At 40.1% G+C, this 22,727-nt stretch overlaps 1 protein-coding gene and 1 pseudogene across 12 annotated transcripts in view; both read right to left on the minus strand.

Annotated features, from left to right (window-relative positions):
* The window catches only part of CDK19 (cyclin dependent kinase 19), a 216,999-nt gene that overhangs the window by 103,203 nt on the left and 91,069 nt on the right, over nucleotides 1-22,727 (minus strand). The gene's annotated exons all lie outside the window — the stretch shown is intronic.
* On the minus strand, nucleotides 18,811-18,908 carry LOC123573159 (U6 spliceosomal RNA; annotated as a pseudogene).

Genomic DNA, 22,727 nt, shown 5'->3' on the forward strand with positions numbered 1-22,727 from the left:
TCAAACTGCCAGGCACAGTGGTTCACACATCTAGTTCCAGCACCTTACGAGGCCAAAGCAGGAGGACTACTTGAGCCGAGGTGTTAAAGACCAGCCTCGGCAACACAGGGAAACCTTGTCTCTACAAAAAATTTTAAAATTAGCCAGGTATGGTGGCATGCACCTGTAGTCCCAGCAACTCGGGAGGCTGAAGTGGGAGGATTGCTTGAACCCAGGAGTTTAAGGATGCAGTGAGCTATGATCATACCACTGCACTCTAGCCTCAGTGACAGAGGAAGACCCTGTTTCTAAAAAACAAAAATTAAAAATGAACCTATATACATATATTTAGAATAGCACCACATTATAAATTATACACATTCATGTCTTTGGAATGGATAAGACTGAAATTAGAGTGTTTACCTATGAAGAGGTCACTAAAATAATAAATTTTTAAAATGCTAGGCTATCTGAAAATTCCAGAATATTGACAGAAGACCACATAGTTCAAATATACATTCAGCGATAATCAGGGCATGCATTTTAAGTTATTGTTTTTGGTGTCAAAGGATGTGTTTGTTCTGATTACAAACACCATCTATTGCCCAGTCTCCTGTTTGGTCAAGACAGATAACTCCAAAATGACTAGCCAGGATTGGGAACATAGTTCAGTCAATAATTAAGTGAAATTAAAGGACTAGGGGAGTATGAAATCAAAAGACTTTGTTTTCATTAACATGGCAACCAAACCGTGTACTGTGTATTATGCAGTCAGAGCAGCCCTGGGAAGCCCTATCTTTTTTTAATTTCATGAACCCCAATGTCATGTATCTTTACTACTTACGTTATCTTTTTCTCCCTTTTATCCAACTCTCCACCCCTCCTCCCCACCAACCCTTGTCTGCTTTTTATTTCCTTTGTTCCTTTCCATTCATTAAATCCATTACTCTTAATGATCTCTCACGCTTCCAAATCCCTATGGGGATTATCTATACCACTCATTTGGAAGTCAGCAAATGATCTCTTGTATTATTTATCTTTTTTATACATATCCTATTTTTACATACACTTATATTAACTATTTGGTAAGGTGTAAAGTCATTCCATGTTATGAATGCAGTCAATATCAACAAATATTTTTAGTTATCTTTTTAAGTTCTCATATAACCCAGAAGTCAAAAGTTGTTCAGGGCATGTGTTCTATAACTAAATAGATTCAGGTAATCTACACGTGCCCCAGGAGTGTGGGATCATAGGCCAAGGCTAATTCTGGAAGCAATGAGAGGGAGATGAAGGGAGGGAGAATAGGACCTGGCATGGGCAATGGCAATAAAGATAGAAAGGAGGGGTTAGATAAAAACAGGGCAAGAAAAACTGAATAGGATTTAGTAATTGATAGACTGAGGGAAAGTGACCCAGGATGGTACAAGCAACCAAAAAGATGGTGGTACAATTAGAGATAAGTAAAAGCATTACAGGTTTAAAGTGTGAAGAAATGTAGATTTTTTTTTCTTTCTTTTTTTTTCTTTTTTTTTTTTTTTGGAGATGGAGTTTCACTCTTGTCACCCAGGCTGGAGGAACGGTGCAATCTCAGCTCACCGCAGCCTCCGCCTATCAGGTTCAAGCAATTCTCCTGCCTAAGCCTCCCCAGTAGCTGGGATTACAGGCATGCACCACCACACCTGGCTAATTTTGTAATTTTAGTAGAGATGGGATTTCTCCATGTTGGTCAGGCTGGTCTCGAACTCCTAACCTCAGGTGATTGGCCTCCCTCGCCCTCCGAAAGTGCTGGGATTACAGGCGTGGGCCACTGCACCTGGCCAGAAGTATAGATTTTAGTATCAGATGTGATGAACTCAAGACGTTCATGGGGCATATAGTTAGTGATCCTGTTATCTGGATCTGAAGCTCAGGCGAGAGTGCTCAACTGCAGGTAAAGAACTTAGGAGTCATTAGCATAGAGAAGAGATTGCCCAGAAGCATTGTAAGGGAGCAAATGGGAAGGGCATTTAGTAGAGAGCTCTTTTGGAAAATAAGAACATTAAAGGGTCTGAAAAAAGAGACATTTAAGGCACAGGATTACACAGACTCGGAAGGTATGTTTACAGAAGCAAAGCCTCCTTCTCTCAGGAGAGGATTTTGTTGTGAAAACCAAGAAAGATTACCTTCCTCCCAGAAGCGGAAACAGACAACAATTTCAGGTATTAAGAGAAATATCTCAGCAAACTAACACAGGAACAGAAAACCAAACGCCACATGTTCCCACTCATAAGTGGGAGTTGAACAATGAGAACATATGGCCACAGGGAGGGGAACATCACACACCGGGGCCTGTTGGGGGCAGGGAGGAGGGATGGCATTAGGAGAAATACCAAACGTAGATGACAGGTTAAGGGGTGCAGCAAACCACCATGGCACATGTATACCTATGTAACAAACCTGCACATTGTGCACATGTATCCCAGAACTTAAAGTATAATAAAAGAATAAAAAATAATAATAATAATAAAGAACGTGGACCTTAACCTGTTTTCTTTTTTTGTTTGTTTGTTTTTGAGACGGAGTCTTGCTGTGTCGCCCAGGCTGGAGTGCAATGGCTTGATCTCTGCTCACTGCAACCTCTGCCTCCTGGGTTCATGTGATTCTTCTGTGTCAGCCTCCCAAGTAGCTGGGATTACAGGTGCCGGCCACCACACCTAGCTAATTTTTGTATTTTTAGGAGAGACGGGGTTTCACCATGTTGGCCAGGCTGCTCTCAAACTCCTGACCTCGGGTGATCCGCCCACCTCAGCCTCTCAAAGCATTAGGCTTACAGGCGTGAGCTACCGTGCGTGCCCAGCCAACCCGTTGTTTACAACAATGTCAACAGCATGCTGGGTAACACTATTGATAGACTCTTCCAGTTTTGCCTGAGTAACATTGTGGGACACTCCTTTTTGAAATTTTTGAATAGTACCCATACCCTTGATGTCTATAATACCACCTTTCTTGGAGCTTCACATGTATGTGGCCAAAGGAGTAACTCGACGTTTTCTAAAAGACTGTATTTTTAAAGAAAATACAGCGGTGCCACTCCTCTTTCCCTTTGTGTTTGTCATTTTTGCAAAGTGGAAGATGGCAGTTCTCGCCAGAAGACATTATTTTTAAATCTCTCTTTAACAGCCAAAAAAAAAAAAAAAACTGAGAAGGCGGCCGGGTGTGGTGGCTCATGCCTGTAATCCTAGCACTTTGGGAGGCTGAGGCGGGCAGATCACCTGAGGTCAGGAGTTTGAGACTAGCCTGGCCAAACGATGACAATCTTTTAGTAGAGACAACGGTGAAATCCCATCTCTACTAAAACTACAAAAATTAGCCAGGCATAGTCACACATGCCTGTAATCTCAGCTACCTGGGAGGCTGAGACAAGAGAATCACTGAAACCTGGGAGGCAGAGGCTGCAGTGAGCCAAGATCGCGCCACTGCACTCCAGCCTGGGTGACAGAGGGAGACTCTGTCTCAAAAACAAAACAAAACAAAACTGAGAAGGCTGAAAGGCTAAGTACACAGCCAAAAAATGGCAAAACAGGCATTAAAACACATCTTTGGATACCTTGGTTCTAGATCACATCATCTATCTGTATATGCACACAAACATATAATATTTTTGTTAAAAAATGGGAACACACTAACCACATAGTTTTGTAACCAGCCCTTTTTCACGTAACATATTGTAAACAACTTTTCTGTCAACAAATACTTATCTACAACAGCAGTTTTAACAGCTGCATAGTACTCCACTGCCTGGGTATGAAATTGCTTTAAATAGTATGTTTGGGCCAGGCTTGTAATCCCAGTACTTTGGGAAGCCGAGGCGGGTGGATTACCTGAGGTCAGGACATTTGAGAGCAGCCTGGCCAACATGGTGAAACCCCATGTCTATTAAAAACACAAAAATTAGCTGGGCGCGGTAGCAGGCGCCTGTAGTCCCAGCTACTTGGGAGGCCGAGGCAGGTGAATCTTTTGAACCCGGGAGGCAGAGGTTGCAGTGAGCAGAGATCACGCCACTGCACTCCAGCCTGGGCGACAGAGTGAGACTCCATCTCAAAAATAAATAAATAGTATGTTTATGTTACTCTAATATTATAGTATGTTTTTTTAATATTATAAACAATGCTATAATAAATAGTTTGTACATCTCATGATTAACTCCTTAAGATAAAAATACCCAAAAGAGGAAAGCGCTCTTTTCAGGCTTTTGGTACTGATTCAGTTTCTAGCTACATTTCAAGTGTTCAAAAGCCCTTGTGACTAGTGACTACCACACTGGACAGCACAGATACTTTCCTCATTGCCAAGAGTTCTATTCAACAGTGCTGGTCTACACTGTGCCAGACCATGCAGATCATTGCTGAATCTTAGGGCATGGCCTCCCACTTCAGCCTGACATTGGAGCCCCTCTCTATCCTCCTACTTCTGAAGGCCACTCTCCACAGTGATTTCTGCTAACCCTGCAGCTGCAGCACATAGGATGTGCACTGGAGAGCTGGTTCTCTCCTCCTGTAACTCCACCCAGGCTAGGAGAATAGAGATTTTTACCTACAGAGATTGTACCGGCAGACACCATTGTTCCTACTCTTGTTTCCAGCCCCAGCTCCCAGTCTGCATACGTTACTAGGTTTATATGGAAGGGCAGGCTCTCTGATCAACCTCTGAGCAAGTTTCCCTCAAGTGTGCTGGCTAACAATGGGCAGGCTGATGTGTATCCTCCCTCTACTCTTACTTTACTGTTTGGTACCAAAGCTCTTCAACATGACACTGTGAGTGAAAACTTTTTTTAATTTTGCAAGGGTGATATAAATTCTTCTGCATTCTACCATTTGGGTGTTTCAACAAAAAACTGGTAAGAAGGTGAAAGATGACTCACCACCTTGGACTAAGAAGTAAAAGCTTTTAAAGCTTTTAGGCATTTCAAATGGTTTTAAATAACAACTTGATATCTCAACTGGCTCTCTTGACTTTACCATTTGAAATCTGCTTAAGAAATAAGCACCTAGAAAAGGTTTGCCTAACCGAATCCAGCAGCATATCAAAAAGTTTATCCACCACGATCAAGTCAGCTTCATTCCTGGGATGCAAGGCTGGTTCAACATACACAAATCAATAAACATAATCCATCACATAAACAGAACCAATGACAAAAACCACATGATTATCTCAGTAGATGCAGAAAAGGCCTTCAACAAAATTTAACAGCCCTTCATGCTAAAAACTCTCAATAAACTAGGTATTGATGGTATCTCAAAATAATAAGAGCTATTTATGACAAACCCACAGTCAGTATCATACTGAATGGGCAAAAACTGGAAACATTCCCTTTGAAAACTGGCGCAAGGCAAGTATGCCCTCTCTCACCACTCCTATTCAACAGAGCATGATGTATAGACCAATGAAATAGAACAGAGGCCTCAGAAATAACACCTGTGGAGGGGTGCGGGGCTGGGGGAGGGATGGCATTAGGAGAAATACCTAATGTAGGTGACGAGTTGATGGGTGCAGCAAACCACCATGGCACGTGTATACCTATATAACAAACCTGCACATTCTGCACATGTACCCCAGAACTTAAATTAAAAAAAAAAAGAAAAAGAAAAGGTTTGTCTTAGTTAAGGGTCACAATGTAATAAGCAAGAAATAGCAGACTGTTACAAATTTATTATGTAAACTGCAAATAGACTTTATACAGGATGTTTAGTCATGTAAATGCAATTTCCTTGAGGTAGAAAGGAAAAATGTATTTTCCCATTATGCCTGCAAGATAATAAATAACAACCCACATGCAATTACAGAATGAACAAAGAATAAAAAACAGAAATTCTAATCTAATTCTAATTCACAATCATGCTAGAAACCCCACTTTAAGAAGCTGTAGTATTCTTGAAATGTTTACACACCATCAAAATATATATACAAGGGTAGAATCTAACCTAATAAAATTAAAATAAAACTTTTCATGCACAAATCATCTATGTGTGATACATCTGAATATCACTATGTATTATTGTCCCAAGCTAATAAATAAGTTTGACTTTAGAAATTTATCATCACAAAAAAGATTATAGTACCAATTATCATTTCATACTCCAACTCTCTCTTTTCAGTCAACAAAATATACACAGAGTTGAAAATATGATATATAACTGGTAGATCACATATAACAATGCAAAGTACTAAATACCATTTAAAAAGAAAGAAGGCTTATGACTAGAAAAAGTAAAAGCAATAGAAAAGCAATCATTTATAACAAACTAATCTTGAGGCCAACTCAACCAAACACAGCCTTCACTTGATGCTTTGTCGAAGAGTCAAGACTCATGTAAGAGAAGATCTGTTCTGGCTCTTCAGCAACTCACTGGGGAGTCATTTGTTTTTGTGGGAGAGGCTCTGAAACCATTATGTTCTATCACTGCCAGAACTGGCTGATTTGTCTAAAGGATCAGGAGCCAAACACATAGAAACAACTATGAAAGAACCTGGGATCATCAGTCAAAAGACATACCAAGCCTAAATGGAAATATACTAATACCCCTTGTCTCAGTCTGTTTGGGCTGCTATAGAAAATTACCATAGAAGGGTTGGCTTATAAACAAAAGTAATTTATTTCTCACATTTCTGTAAATCAGGAAGTCCAAGATCAAGGCACCAGGAGATTTTCTGTCTGGTGAGGGCCACTTCCTCAGAGACCAGCATCTTCTCACTGTAACCTCACATGGTGGAAGGGGTAAGGGGTCTTTCTGTGGTCCTGTTTATAAGGGCACCAATCTCATTCATAAGCGTGGAGCTGCAGTGACTTAATCATCTCCCAAAGGCTTCACCTCCTAATATCAACACCTTGAAGGCTAAGATATCAACATATGAATTTTGGAGGGACACAAACATTCAGACCATATCCTCCCTCCCGTGGAAGACACAAGGGGAATCTAATCTACAAGGCTACAGACTTCATTTCTGCATTAGATTCATGTATTGCATGTAAAAAACAACAAAAGGGGCAGAGGGGTTAGCTACAACTGATCTAATCTTATATTGTCTATAATAAGAGCTTACAATCGTTTATGAACATTAGAGACATCCATTAAAAACTATAAAGTTCTCAAAATCAAGAAAAGCAATGTAATAAATGAGTTATTTTATAGAGAAAAAAAAATTCAAGTACATGAAAAAGCCAAAATCCTCCACTAATAAAACCTAATGAAAATAGGAATGATACCTACAATAGGTTTCTTAGGAATATATTGTGATATAAAATATTAATGTCTACATATTTCTATGTTAAGAATGGCTAGGCACTGAATGTCAGCTATTTTCTGTAGAGAGGGGTTAACAAAGTAATAAATTGTGCTTATTTATTAATTATACCTTCAACATTTAAAGCTAATTACTTTCTTAAAGAAGAGCTTGCCTTGACAATATCCTTGGTAAATGAAGACATTATTTGGATTTCAAAAGAGTATTTGAATTATGTAAGTCTTACATTTTATACCAGGATCAACAAATGTACTCTTACATACAACAGCTTTAAAAGAGGTAAACAAATTTCCTTATCAATTAAAACCAGGAATGTCCTAGTGCTTTATTCAAACCTTAAGAAATATTTTTGTGTAGCAAAAAGAAAAAAAAATCACTGGAAGACAACAATATGACACTTGTAAGTAAAAGGAAAATATCAGGTCTACCTTGATGGAGAATTTATATATGAACTAAATATACATAGCATGAATATTAAATAGATTACAGTGGGCTGGGCACAGTGGCTCACACCTGTAATCCCAGCACTTTGGGAGGCCGAGGCAGGCGAATCACCCGAGGTCAGGAGTTTGAGACCACCCTGGCCAACATGGCAAAACCCTGTCTCTACTAAAAATACAAAAATTAGCTGGGCGTGGTGGCGGGCACCTGTAGTCCCAGCTACTTGGGAGGCTGAGGTAGGAGAATTACATGAACCCAGGTAGGCGGTGCCGAGGTCACAGTGAGCCGAGATCGCACCACTCCACTCCAGCCTAGGTGACAGAGTGAGACTCCGTCTCAAAAAAAAAAAAAAAAAAAGATTGGCTACTTTTTTTTTTTTTTTTTACTGCAGTGACACAAATTTACAATGCTCTAGGACAGTGTCTCCCCAAATGATGTTATGTAGGCTATTAACAGACATGCTATTCCCCCCGTAAAAAAAGTTCTGAGTTCAAGTAAGTTTGGGAAATGCTGACTCAAACAGGTTTCTTGACTGAGTAAGTAATACAGCACTTAACAGGCTAAGGTGTTATGGACCTCCAAGAACAGGTAAGCAACCTTTGCTAAATATATTTGGCTATAGAATCATCTCATCTCTTCCAAAGCAGAGCTGCTTCTCCCATTTCCAGGTACTAATACTCTATGGAACATAATTTGGGAAAGAAACACTACCCTCAAGATAGTCTGTATGTTCTATGTTGGATAGAAACATCAGTTTACTAGATAAAGATACTGAATCAGCACTAAATAATGTTTGAGCTTTAGAAATAGCAGACCTCTGTAGAACTATAATACTAGCTGCTATGGACAATTTCTCTTCTAGCAGATTTCACAAAAGAAGACTGGGCCTTTGCCTTATTCTCATTCTCATTCCCCATCCCACTTCACTCTTGTCTTTGGGGTTCTTGCTGCGCAGGTTTCCTTGCTAAGGCAGAGGAAGCAGAGATGATGAAATGAAAACAGATCTAGGGAAGTCAGCAGGAGTGTGGGGAAGCAGGATAAACAGGATGTTTATCCACAGTGGCTAGAAAGCATGTCATTAAAGGAGTAGGTTAGCTAAAGGGGTCAAAAATTAATGCCAATAGAACAGACAGAATAAAGTTTCAGGTCAGAGAGGCATGTGTGAAACTAACAAAATAAGAAGTTAAGTAGATTCGGCCGGGCGCGGTGGCTCAAGCCTGTAATCCCAGCACTTTGGGAGGCCGAGATGGGCGGATCACGAGGTCAGGAGATCGAGACCATCCTGGCTAACACGGTGAAACCCCGTCTCTACTAAAAAATACAAAAAACTAGCCGGGCGCGGTGGCGGGCGCCTGTAGTCCCAGCTACTCGGGAGGCTGAGGCAGGAGAATGGCGTGAACCCGGGAGGCGGAGCTTGCAGTGAGCTGAGATCCGGCCACTGCACTCCAGCCTGGGCGGCAGAGCGAGACTCCGTCTCAAAAAAAAAAAAAAAAAAAAAAAAAAAAAGAAGTTAAGTAGATTCAGAGTAAGATGGCAGGGAAAGTGTAAACAGTTTGAGACATACTGTTCATCACAGTTAAAAAGCAACATACAGCTGGGCGTGGTGGCTCACACCTGTAATCCCACCACTTTGGGAGGGCGAGGTGGGCAGATCATGAGGTTAGGAGATCGAGACCATCCCGGTCAACATGGTGAAACCCTGTCTCTACTAAAAATACAAAAATTAGCTGGGCGTGGTGGCATGTGCCTGTAATCCCAGCTACTTGGGAGGCTGACACAGGAGAATCGCTTGAACCAGGGAGTTGGAGGTTGGAGTGAGCCAAGATCATGTCACTGCATTCCAGCCTGGTGGCAGAGTAAGATCCCATCTCAAAAAACAAACAAACAAAAAAAAGCAACATACTAGGCACAATAAAATACCCTGCATGAGACTGCCTTGTGGTGATTTATCCTAGGGTTCTTTGTAACTAGCAAAACTCCTAGCTGGGTATGATGTTGCAGGCCTGTGGAGCCCAAGGCAGGAGAATGGCGTGAACAAGGGAGGCAGAGCTTGCAGTGAGCTGAGATCGTGCTACCTTACTGCAGCCCAGGTGACAGAGCGAGACTCCGTCTCAAAAAAAAAAAATAATAATAAAATAAATTAGCCAGGTGTGGCGGCGTATGCCTGTAGTCACAGCTGCTGGGGAGGCTGAGGCAGAAGAATGGCGTGAACCTGGGAAGGCAGAGCTTGCAGTGAGCCGAGATCACGCCACTGCACTCCAGCCTGGGTGACAGAGCAAGACTCCATCTCCAAAATAAATAAATAAATAAATAAATAAATAAATAAATTACTGGGCTCAAGTGATCCTCTTGTCTCAGCCTCCTGAGTAGCTAGGACTACTACCACACCCAGCTAATTTTTTCATTTTTTGTAGAGATGGGGTCTAGCTATGTTGCCCAGGCTGACTTCTATATATTTTCACCAAACATAACATTTTGTAATTTTTCTAAGCATGAAACAACAATATTGAAATAAAATTTCCTTTGGTTTTAAATTTTTTACTTTGGTAATGTTTTACTAAGAAAAGAATTACAGGCTGGGCACTCAGGCCTGTAATCCTAGCATTTGGGAGGTTGAGGCAGGAGGATTGCTTGAGGCTAGGAGTTCAAGACCATCCTGGGCAACATGGCAAGACCCCATCTCTACAAAAAATTTAAAAATGTTTTAAACTTAAAAAAATTTGTTTCAAGAAAAACTTACTGAGTATTCCTTCTTTTTATTGAGGTAAAATTGACATAACATAAACATCACCATTTTAAAGTATGGAATTCAGTGACTTCCAGTATATTCCCAATGTTGTATAACAATCACAATTATATAATTCCAGAACATTTTTATCACCCCCAAAAAGAAATTGCATATCCATTAAGCAACAACTCCCCATTCTACTTTCATCCCAGCCCCTGGCAACCAATAATCTGCTATGTCTATGGGTTTGCTTATTCTGGACATTTCATGGCAATGAAACCATACAATATATAGCTTTTGGTGTGTGGGTTCTTTCACTTCACATAATGTTCCCGAGGTTCATCCATGTGTGGCAAGTATCAGTACTTCACTCCTTTATATGGCTGAATAATATTCCCTTATATGGATATAGCACATTGTGTGTATCCATTCATCAGCTGATTGGTATGATGGTTATTTCTAATTTTTTGTTATTGTGAATAATGCTGCTATAAACATTCACATACAAGTTTTTGTTTCAACATCTGTTTTCAGTTCTCTTGGGTATACAACACCTAGAAGTGGAACTGCTGGCTTATATGGTAACTTTTTGAGGAACCACCAAAATGTTTTCTACAGTGGCTGTACCATTTTACACTCCCAACAGCAATGAATGAGGGGTCCAGTTTCTCTATATCCTCATCAATAGTTGTTATTTCCCTTTTGCTATTATTATTACCATTCTAATGGGTGTGAAATAGTATCTTGTGGCTTTGATTTGCATTTCTTTCCCTAATAATTAATGATGTTGAGCATCTTTTCATGTGCTTAAAGGTGATTCATGTATCTTCTGTGGAAAAATGTCGTCTTTTTTTTTTTTTTTTTGATTTTTGAGATGGAGTCTCACTCTGTCGCCCAGGCTGGAGTGCAGTGGCACAATCTCGGCTCACTGCAACCTCCACCTCCCAGGTGCAAGCAATTCCCCTGCCTCAGCCTCCCAAGTAGCTGGGATTACAGGCGTGTGCCACCACGCCTGGTTAATTTTTGTATTTTTAGTAGAAACGGGGTTTCACCATGCTGTCCAGGCTGGTCTTGAACTCCTGACCTCGGGTGGTCTGCCTGCCTCGGCCTCCCAAAGTGCTGGGATTACAGGCGTGAGCCACCGCGCCCAGCTGAAAAATGTCTTTTCAAGTCCCTTGCCCAGTTTTTAATGGGGTTTCTTTTTTGTGAATATTCATTTTTCAATCTATTAGGCAATCACCTTTTCTTGAATTCTTCAAGTTTGTAGACTGCTTTTAGCCATACTTTGGTAGAATGTTTAACATGTCCTCACCCTTCTCTGAATTTACATCTTATAATGCTCTCTAGGGCACTGAGGACCAGCTCATGATACCTAACATATCTAAAAGTAGCTTAATCATTAAGTGAAAAAGACAACATTATGCTAATAGACTAATAGGGTCAAAAATAACTTGGTCATTTAAACTCAACCAACATTTTCTGAGCACTCCTATATTCAAGGCGCTGTATGTGGTTTTGTTTAAATACTTAAGAATCAGAAAATGAGTCTTTAATGTCTTTACAATGGTACTAACTACTCTATCATTCATTTTGCGTATTCAGTTCTTAGGTGGAAACTCTTTTTTTTTGAGACTAGTCGCTCTGTTGCCCAGGCTGTAGTGCTATGGAGCAATCTTGGCCCACTGCAACCTCCGCCTTCCAGCTTCAAGCAATTCTCCTGCCTCAGCCTCCCGAGTAGTTGAGATACAGGTGTGCGCCACCACACCTGGCTAATTTTTGTATTTTTAATAGGGATGGGGTTTTGCCATGTTGGCCAGGCTGGTCTCAAACTCCTGACCTCGCATGATCCACCTGCCTCAGCCTCCCAAAGTGCTGGGATTACAGGCATGAGCCATCGCACCCTGCCATCTTTGGCAGAAACTTTTTGTAAATGATCATCAAAGTCTCTGAATCCCAAAACATCAAGCAGTTTGCATTTCAAAACATTTTTATATGATTTAAGTGACAGATAGAAAACAATGGAACATCCTTCTTTTATAAGAATAGTTTTAAATTATTTTCGAGTTGTAAATATTTTTATTTTAGCACCCTAAAATAGTATGGCACTACTTAATGACATTCTTCATGAACAAAAGCATACTACATTTACTAAGAAAGCATGCATTTTCTATCTTGAAGGAAGTGTAACAATGCTAATTATGTTTTACATCCATGAGGCTCATTAAGAGAAATCACATAACTAATATTATAATTTATCTTCTGAGCTTAGGGTAGGCAGATTATTTTTAAAATAAGATAATTAATTTAAAGATATAACATATTTATTTAATTCCATATCTAACATTTAACTTTAAACAATGTTCTTTTAAAAATGAAGGATGCTCAAGTATGGAAAACATAAATATACAAACACATACATAATTTTTATTAGAGTATTTAGCATGATATTACACTGTAGAATTAATAAGCACTCTTATATTTAAAAAAAAAAGCAAGCCACAAAACTCATACTTTCTATTTATTAAAAGTATTAATCACTGGACCACCTATGAGTTCAAATATTTTATCAAACCTTAATTGAAAAATCGTAACAAAGAAAAAAAAGAAAACCTAACGAATGACTTAGGAACAGTATACACCGTATGATCCCAGGTGATGCTGGTGCTGAGGGCTCGGGAACCACACTTTGAAAACCACTGTCTTAGATCATGGCAAAGAATCTTTCTGCAGAAAGATTATAGAAGTATTAAAGAATCTTTCTAGAATATTCAAACATTATCTGAACATGCCTAGAACAGTCTCAGGCTTTGATAAATTCCTCAAGTTAAACATGAAACAGGGGCTCAGGTAATTTCATAAAGGATATACAGATATAGCTATATAGAGAGCAAAGAGAGAAAGAGATCTATGTGTATCTCTACTCTCTATATATTGATCTCTGTATATCAATATATAGATAAATATATATATTGGTCCAGTGATCCAGTGGTCCAGTGATTGATACTTTTCATAAATAGAATGTTGCTGGGCGCGGTGGCTCACGCCTGCAATCCCAACACTTTGGGAGGTCAAGGTGGACGGATCATGAGGTCGTGAGTTCGAGACCACCCCGGCCAACACAGTGAAACCTCATCTCTACTAAAAATATAAAAATTAGTCGGGCATGGCGGCATGTGCCCAGCATGTGTCCCAGCTACTCTGGAGGCTGAGGCAGGAGAATCTCCTGAACCTGGGAAGCAGAGGTTGTGGTGAGCCGAGATCGAGCCACTGTACTTCAGCCTGGGCAACAGAGCGAGACTCTATCTCAAAAATAAATAAATAAATAAATAGAATGTATGAGTTTTGTGACTTGCTTTATTTTTTTACATAGGAGTGCTTATATGATATATACCTATAAATCACATATATAGATACATATGTATATATCCCTTATGAATGACATACTTGGGCCCCTGTATATACAGTGATATATTTTGATATATATGTCTCAAAATAGCACTTTAAATCTTTTTATGGAATAAAGCAGACAATCAATCAGTGAGCCCTTAGAGCTGTGAACATATTTTACATTTCAACTGACATGTAGTATATACATTTATACTAACACTCTAGAAATCTCATGAGGTGGAGAAATAAATTCGCCATGTTTCAAAGGTCTCTAACTCCATTATGACTCATCTTTTCAAGACTGTCTCATTTTCTTTATTTCCCTCATTAAACACATTTTAAATGGTACATATAAAAAGTCAAAAAGGAAAATTCCTGGGTACTACAGTTGTATTAAGAGGTGGGGCCTTTCGGGGGTGATTAAGTTCGGAGGGTGGCATCCTCATGAATGAGATTAGTGCCTTTGTGTTTTTGTTTTGGTTTGTTTTGCTTTGAGATGGAGTTTTGCTCTTGTTGCCCAAGCTAGAGTGCAAGGGCGTGATCTCAGCTCATCGAAACCTCTGCCTCCCAGGCTCAAGCAATTCTCCTGCCTCAGCCTCCCAAATAGCTAGGATTACAGGCATGCACCACCATGCCAGGCTAATTTTGCATTTTTAGTAGAGATGGGGTTTCTCCATTTTGGTTAGGCTGGTCTCGAACTCCTGACCTCAGGTGATCTGCCCGCCTCAGCCTCCCAAAGTGCTGGGATTACAGAGGATTAGTGCCTTTGTAAAGGAGGCCTAAAGGAGCCTGTTTGTCCGTTCTGCCACATGAGGCCACCATGAGAAGGCTCCATTTATGATGCAGAGAGCAAGCCCTCACCAGACACCCAATCTGCTGGTGCCTTGATCTTGACCCCAAATTTCTGTTGCCTGTAAGTTACCCAGTCCAAAGTGTTTTGTTGGGACAGCCCAAATGGACTAAGACACCAAGTGCCAGGAACAAATGAAAGCCAAAAGAATGCAATGGGCTGATGTATGAAGCCCAGGAAGATTTGAAATTGGGATATAAGCCCTAGAAGCTGGGGTTCTAAACTGTCGTTCAAAAACAGATGACGCCGCCTTAGATGTATATATTTGAGGTGTGGAATTAGCCTCCTGCAGAGTCCAGAGGCCTAGGAAGAGCTACCGTGTCAGTGAAGACAAGACTAGGAAAACTCTATCAACTGGTCTGGCCTGGGGAGGCAATAAGGAAGCTTGTTGTATGTCCTGGGATTGTGTTGTGTATAGTGTGTAGAACAAAAGCAAAGAGAAAAACCTTAAAATCACACACAGAGAGAAAAATGTACCTAGAAAGGCAAGACTATTACACTGATGGCTGACATCATATCAGCAATAACCAAAGCCAGAGAACCATGGAGAAATCTTCCAAGTCCAAAAAAAAAACCCTTCTAATTCTATATCAAGCTAAGTTATATTTTTTAAAATGAGGGCAAAATAAAGACATTTTCAGGCAACAAGTGAAAAAATTTGTCATTCACAGATAGTTGCTGAAAGAATCACTGAAAGATATACCTAAATAAGGAGTATATGCAAAAAAGCAAAATCATATACGTCAATTCAAATAAGCCCTGACTATAAAGGAACTAAAATATATAAAGTTGGGGTAGGGTGTGGAGCAGTTAAGTGAAAACAAGGTAGAACTAAAATAATGGAGAGAAATAGCAGGAGGGAAAGATCTGAGGTAAAGAGTTCTAAAGTCCTCGTACTACTCTGGCAGAAGCTGGGAGGACTCGAAATTTAAGTCAAATATATATGTAAAAATGCAAGTGTAACTACTAAATTAGAAAGAGTGTAAGTCATTTTCAAACCATAAGTTCAGGGAGAAAAAAGAAGTAAGAAAAACTCAATTAATATTGCACAAGTCAGAAAACAAGTGGGGGAAAAGCATGAGAAAAAAAACACCACCACAAGAAGACAGCAGAAATAATTCTGAGCCAGGCGCAGTACTAGCCCATGCCTATAATCCCAACACTTTGGGAGGCTGAGGTCGAAAGATCACTTGAGCCCAGGAGTTTGAGACCAGCCTAGGCAACACAGTGGGATCCTGTCTCTACAAAAAATTTTAAAAACAGCCAGGCATGCTGGCTAATTTTTTAATTTTTTGTAGAGACAGGGTCCCACTGTGCCTATGCCTGCAGTCCCAGCTATGTGGGAAGCTGAGGTGAGGGTAGCACTTTAGCATAGGAGATGGAAGCTGCAGTAAGCCAGGATCTTATCACTGCACTCCAGCCTGGGTGACAGGGTGAGACTCCAACTCAAAAAATAAATAAAGAAATCTAACCATATGATTAAATACATTCATGTAAACAGATTAAACTCTCCCAATGTAAAAAAGATGCTTAAACTAGAAAAGACAATAAAGTTAAAGGAAAATAAAAACAGATTCCACAAAATCCTATTTCAATTAGAAAGCTGCTACTGTTTCTCTTAAAGAGCTGCAGTAGTAAGCAGTATGGTTTTCTTGTTTTGTTTTGTTTTGAGACAGAGTCTCACTCTGTCGCATAGGCTGGGGTGCAGTGGCGCAATCTCGGCTCACTGCAACCTCTGCCTCCCAGGTTCAAGCGATTCTCCTGTCTCAGCCTCCTGAGTAGCTGGGATTACACGCACGCACCACTACGCCCGGCTAATTTTTGTATTTTTAGTAGAGATGGGGTTTCACCATGTTGGTCAGGCTGGCCTTGAACTCCTGACCTTGTGATCCACCCCACTCGGCCTCCCAAAATGCTGGGATTACAGGCATGAGCCACTGTGCCCTGCCATGGCAGTAGGTTTAACAATCCAATTGATTGCCCCAAGTGTTCTGAAAACTCTGATTCATGAAGTTATGTAGCAGCAAAGAGAACCAGAATTCCCAGTGCTTTGAGACTTGTTCTTTACAGAATCAATGAACTTCTCTGCAATAGAAAATAACCTCATAATCCTCTCCTATTTCTCAAGAGAAGTTCTTGACAAGGCAGTGATTCAAAGCCCTGACTAGGTTAAAGTGGGACTTTAGAGACCTTAGACAAGACTTCTTTCACGATCTTTGGCAGAGTCTTTGATGCCAATGTACAAGCAATGATTCATAGTGGCTCATGGAGCTTCTTCCTTCACCAAAGCAGCAAAACCAGATGTGCTGCCAGGTACTCAATCAGTTTTGCTGGCAAGCCACTCTTCACTGTTTTATGTCTCAATGGTCTTTCCAGTTTCCAAAATGTGTTCACGAAACAATAATTCTTTGATGGCATCAGCATGCTCTCAAATGACAAAAAAAGAGAAGCTAGCTTCACTAAGATACATCAGAATTACATTTGGGCCAGGCAAGGGTGGCTCATGCCTGTAATCCCAACACTTTGGGATGCCAAGGCAGGCAGATTACCTGCGGTCAGGAGTTCGAGACCAGTCTGGCCAACATGGTGAAATCCCATCTCTACTAAAAGTACAAAACTTAGCAGTGTGTGGTGGTACGCACCTGTAGTCCCAGCTACTCGGGAGGCTAAGACAGGAGAATTGCTTGAACCCTGGAAGCGGAGGCTGTAGTGAGCTGAGATCATACTACTGCACTCCAGCCTGAACAACAGAGCAAGACTCAAAAAAAAAAAAAAAATTCATTTGGTTACATGCTATACACGTCAAATGGCACAGTTGCCAATTCCTTTAAAACCTTGATTTGGGGCCAGGTGTGGTGGCCCAGCCACCTGTAATCCCAGCACTTTGGGAGGCCAAGGTGGGCGGATCACCTGAGGTCAGCAGCTCAAGACCATCCTGACCAACATGGTGAAACCCCGTATCTACTAAAAATACAAAAAAATTAGCCGGGTGTGGTAACAGGCGCCTGTAATCCCAGCTACTCAGGAGGCTGAGGCAGGAGAATCGCTTGAACCCGGGAGGCGGAGGTTGCAGTGAGCCAAGATTGCACCACTGCACTCTAGCCTGAGGGACAGAGTGAGACTGTATCAAAAAAATAAAAATAGAAATAAATAAATTAATAAAACCTTGATTTGAGAGACTGCAAGGAAAAAAAAAGTCAATTCTAGGGGAGTAATACCATATGTTAGAGGCCTTCATTGTTCCCCTGCACCCAACCACAAACCATCCAGAGTTTAGAGGACTTCACCAAGGCCTCTCCAATCATATCATTTCTTTTGCTTGCAAGATTTTCTAAGATAAGGCTTTTGTGGGGGCATAAATTCAAGTTGAGGTAAGGTCCCCAGCCTTTTCAAATTAAGCCACCTCCTTAACAGATAAAAGGATTCCCAACACCCAATATTTTCTGGCTAGGCACATATAATAAGGGTTTTCTTCAGCTCTGTTGACCTCTTGCTTCCATTAATAAGACCCTTGCCAGATAAGAAAAACATGACTTGTATTTCCTTGCACATTCATTCTTAAGAGTAAGATCAGGCCGGGCATGGCAGCTCACATCTGTAATCCCAGCACTTTTGGAGGCCAAGGCGGGCGGATCACAAGTCAAGGGTTTGAGATCAGCCTGACCAACATGGTGAAACCTCGTCTCTACAAAAACTGCAAAAATTAGCCAGGCATGGTGGTGCACACCTGTAATCCCAGCAACTCGGGAGGCCGAGGCAGGAGAATCATTTGAACCTGGGAGGTGGAGGTTGCAGTGAGCTGAGATCACGCCACTGCACTCCAGCCTGGGCAATAGAGTGAGACTCCACCTCAAAAAAAAAAAAAAAAAAAAAGAGTAAGATCAAAGGGCACTTATCTTACTTTTTCTTTTCTTCTTATAATTTCTCTTATCTGTGTATGTGTAGGATTTTTTTAGATTTAAACTAGAACCTGAATAAATACATCTGACATGGTAAATTTTAAATGATTCTTCTCAATGGGAAACTGTTTTATACAGTCTTCACATATAGCAATAATTTAAACTGCACATAATCTAAATGGATATGCTAGCACTCCACAATACCCTATACTTGTGGGGTTTTTTAAATTTTATTTTATTTTTTAAATATGGAACTCTTCACAAATTTGCATGTCATCTTTGCACAGGGGCCATGCTAATCTCTGTATAGTTCCAATTTTAGTGCTGCCAAAGTGAGCACCCTATACTTATTTAAAGTAAGAGATAGGAAACAAATTCCTAAGCAATTTTGACTTAAAAAAAAGGTTTTAGTCGGGTACAGGGCTCATGCCTGTAATCCTAGCACTTTGGGAGGTCAAGGCAGGAGGATCACTTGAACACAGGAGTTTGAGACTAGCCTAGGCAATATAGTGAGATCTCATCTTTGTTTAAAAAAAAAAAAAAAGTTTTAAATATTTAATTTTCAAATTAATAGGAAAATACATTTTAAAAATGCTTTCTAAAAAAATATTGTCAACTTTCAGTTTACAGACCCCTCCTCAAAGTCCTAGAGTAAGATAAAGAATTCCTAGCCTAGGCAACATGAGGAGACCCAGTCCCTACAAAAATTAGCCAGGCATGGTGGCACGTGCCTGTAGTCCCAGCTAGTCAGGAGGGTGAGGTAGGAGGATCACCTGAGTCTGGGGAGGTTGCAGTGGCAGTGAGCCATGATCATGCCAATGCCCTACAGCCTGGGTAACAGAGTGAGATCCTATCTCAAAAAAAAAAGGATTCCTGATCTTCTATCTCTAATGTTATTATAAAATACACATTCAAAACAAACAACAGTGGCAACTATTAGACTTAACTATTGTGACAGAATGTCTTTTCTAAAGATGGTCACAACAGTATCTCTGTACCACATGCTCTTCCAAAACCTTGTCAACTCCCTCAGCAAAAGATGAAGTCTAATTCCCCTCCTCTGTCTGAGTGTACACTTGTAACCAATAGAATGTTGTGGAAATGACAATGCTCAGCTTTCAAGGCTTTGTCAAAAAAAAAAAAAAAGATTTGTCATTGTTCACTTTAACACTTGAGGCCGCCAGGTTACACACAAGCAAGGCCACATGAAGGCAGTCTAGTCAACAGTCCTAGTCTAGGTACCAGACACATTTTGGTCCCCAGGAGTCAAGTGTGTCCATCTCAACTTTCCAGTCTTCCCAACTGAGATCCCAGGCACCACAGGGCTGCGAAAAACCTCTCCCCACTGTGCCCTTTCAGAGGGCACAACTTGCAGAATCGACGTGCATAATAAAAAGAGTGTTTCACGCCACTAAGTTTTGGAATGAGTGTCAAACAGCAGTATTAACAATAATAAATATATTAGGGGAAGAAAATTAACCCTGTCTCGGCCGGGCGTGGTGGCTCACGCCTGTAATCCCAGCACTTTGGGAGGCCGAGGTGGGCGGATCACAAGGTCAGGAGATCGAGACCATGGTGAAACCCCGTCTCTACTAAAAATAGAAAAAATTAGCCGGGCGCAGGGGCGGGCGCCTGTAGTCCCAGCTACTCGGGAGGCTGAGGCAGGAGAATGGCGTGAACCCGGGAGGCGGAGCTTGCAGTGAGCCGAGATTGCGCCACTGCACTCCAGCCTGGGCGACAGAGCGAGACTCCGTCTCAAAAAAAAAAAAAAAAAAAAAAAAGAAAATTAACCCTGTCTCTAAAATTGGATATTTTTTAGTCTAAACAATGCTAGGCTCCTGACCTACAAAACACCAACAAAGTTAAATGCAATAAAATTACATACGGATTTTCTCTTGTGTCCACCACCAAAAGTTCTAAATAAAACAAACTTACACTAATTACTCCTGATTTTCACAAATGACAATTAAAGGCCTTTTTATACTTCAGCTCTTAAATAAGTCTCACAGAAACTGTGTGAACAAAGCCATGCCCACAGGCTCAAATGCTAGCTAGCTAAATTGTTAATATAAATTGTGATGTTTCTTCCCTTGCTATTAGAATATTCTCTTTCCGTTATCTAGAAAAAAATCATTAACAAAATCCAATAACACTGAATATGTCTTTTATATGTGGTTTACAATTGATAGTAATCATTTACTGCACAAGCTAAGACTGGAAGACATACCAACATCCATTAAAAAAAAATAGTTTAAAAGAAAGTAATTTTAAAAACTAGCCATTATACATGCAACGAAGTACATAAAATTTTATTAAATTGCAATCCCTGACTCAAGGCAATAGAAACTAGATCCAAAATAACCTCTCTAGCTTTACTATTCAGAAAGATCCCTTCTATCTCTTCAATATCTGGAAAGAAAAACAGAGAAAGAAAAAATACAAGGCCAGACGTGGTGGCTCACGCCTTTAATCCCAGCACTTTGGGAGGATGAAGTGGGTGGATCACCTGAGGTCAGGAGTTCGAGACCAATCTGATCAACACAGAGAAACCCCGTCTCTACTAAAAATATAAAAATTAGCCAGGTGTGGTGGCGCATGCCTGTAATCCCAGCTACTTGGGAAGGCTGAGGCAGGAGAATCGCTTGAACCCGGGAGGCAGAGGTTGCAATGAGCTGAGGTCGCACCATTGCACTACAGTCTGGGCAACAAGAGTGAAACTCCGTCTTAAAAAAAAAAAAAAAAATCAACCAAACAACTACATAATGTGGCAAAAGAGTGTGACTGACCACAATGCCCTGCTCATCCTTAGGGACATCAAGGTGAGCTGTCCAATCTTCCTTCCCAAATTTTACTGTCTAGTCCTGGGTCTACGTGGAAAGGTTCTGGAGCAGAAGAGTGACACAACTGTATCGAAAATTTGAGATCAGTCCAGTGGCTTTGTTTAGGATAGGCTGGCAGAGAGGCAAGGAGAAGAGAACACTAAAGCTTAGGCACAACAAGATAATAAAGGCACACTAAAAGTAAAAATGAAAAAGCTAAAGTTGAAAAGCTTTTTGAAAGAAAAAACATAGAAGACTTGGCAATCAAGTAGGGTGAATCTTCAACTATTACACAAAAGATCTCTTCTAAATTTATTAGATAGCTAGATAAGATCTTTTGTTTTATTGTTTCTGTGCTGGAATTAAGTACGTCTAAAACTACAGTGCAATATTAGAAGTATTAATATATCAACACCTAGGTGGAAAATGAAATATACAAAATTACTCAGAATTTTCAATTATACAGATACAGGAAGGGTACCAGCTATTGGAGTCTTTCAAAATGGCACTATGAATACAGAAATGAATACAGCCAAGTGAGCAAAATCAAAGCGTCTCCAACTGATACATACTATGTGAGTTCCAATAGCACAGAATTATTATTGAATGCATTTTTCACTATTATATCTCCAGCATCTGGAACTTGTTGAATGAGCAAATAATTGAAGTATACTAAATCTAACCTCCATAAAATATAATTTATGTTAGTTTCAAAGGGTATCTTATGGCTCTGTAGCTTTCAAAAACCACAGCAACAAAGGATAGAGAACGGTAGCCAAACTAGAATATGGAATAAATCATGCTTTTGGATGTTAAAAAATCTCAAAAGACTGAGGAAATAGAAATTAAATTTAGCGAGACAGAACTAAGAGGAGGAAAACATGGGATTAATAATTTTAATTATAAATATAATATCTTCCCTAAACCCTCTCAGAAAAATAACTCAAATGTTGAGATGAAACTGAATATTACTAAACACAGATAGTAAGAAACAGCATAAAATGGGTAACATAATTTATACAATTTAAATACAAAAAGATTTAAAATATCTTAGCATTGATTTTACAAAATCAGTAGACAGAGAGAGAGAGAAACAGATCCTGAACAAAATCCACCATCCCTCATGCAGCCTAATTGGCTGAGAAATCATCACAAGGGTAATATGGGCATTGCACTAACAGTCTCATAAGCAGCCAATCAGCTTCTGGGTACAGATAATAAGCACCTTTAAATAGAACCTAGAAATTATTTCACTAAAATTTAGCAGTACTTAAGTTTTTTATTTAAATTGTTCAAGTCTAATTATGAGAGGGGAAATGTTGACTTAATACAAATTCAAA

Source organism: Macaca fascicularis, chromosome 4, assembly GCF_037993035.2.
Source record: "Macaca fascicularis isolate 582-1 chromosome 4, T2T-MFA8v1.1".
In the NCBI taxonomy this organism is placed as follows: Eukaryota; Metazoa; Chordata; class Mammalia; order Primates; family Cercopithecidae; genus Macaca; species Macaca fascicularis.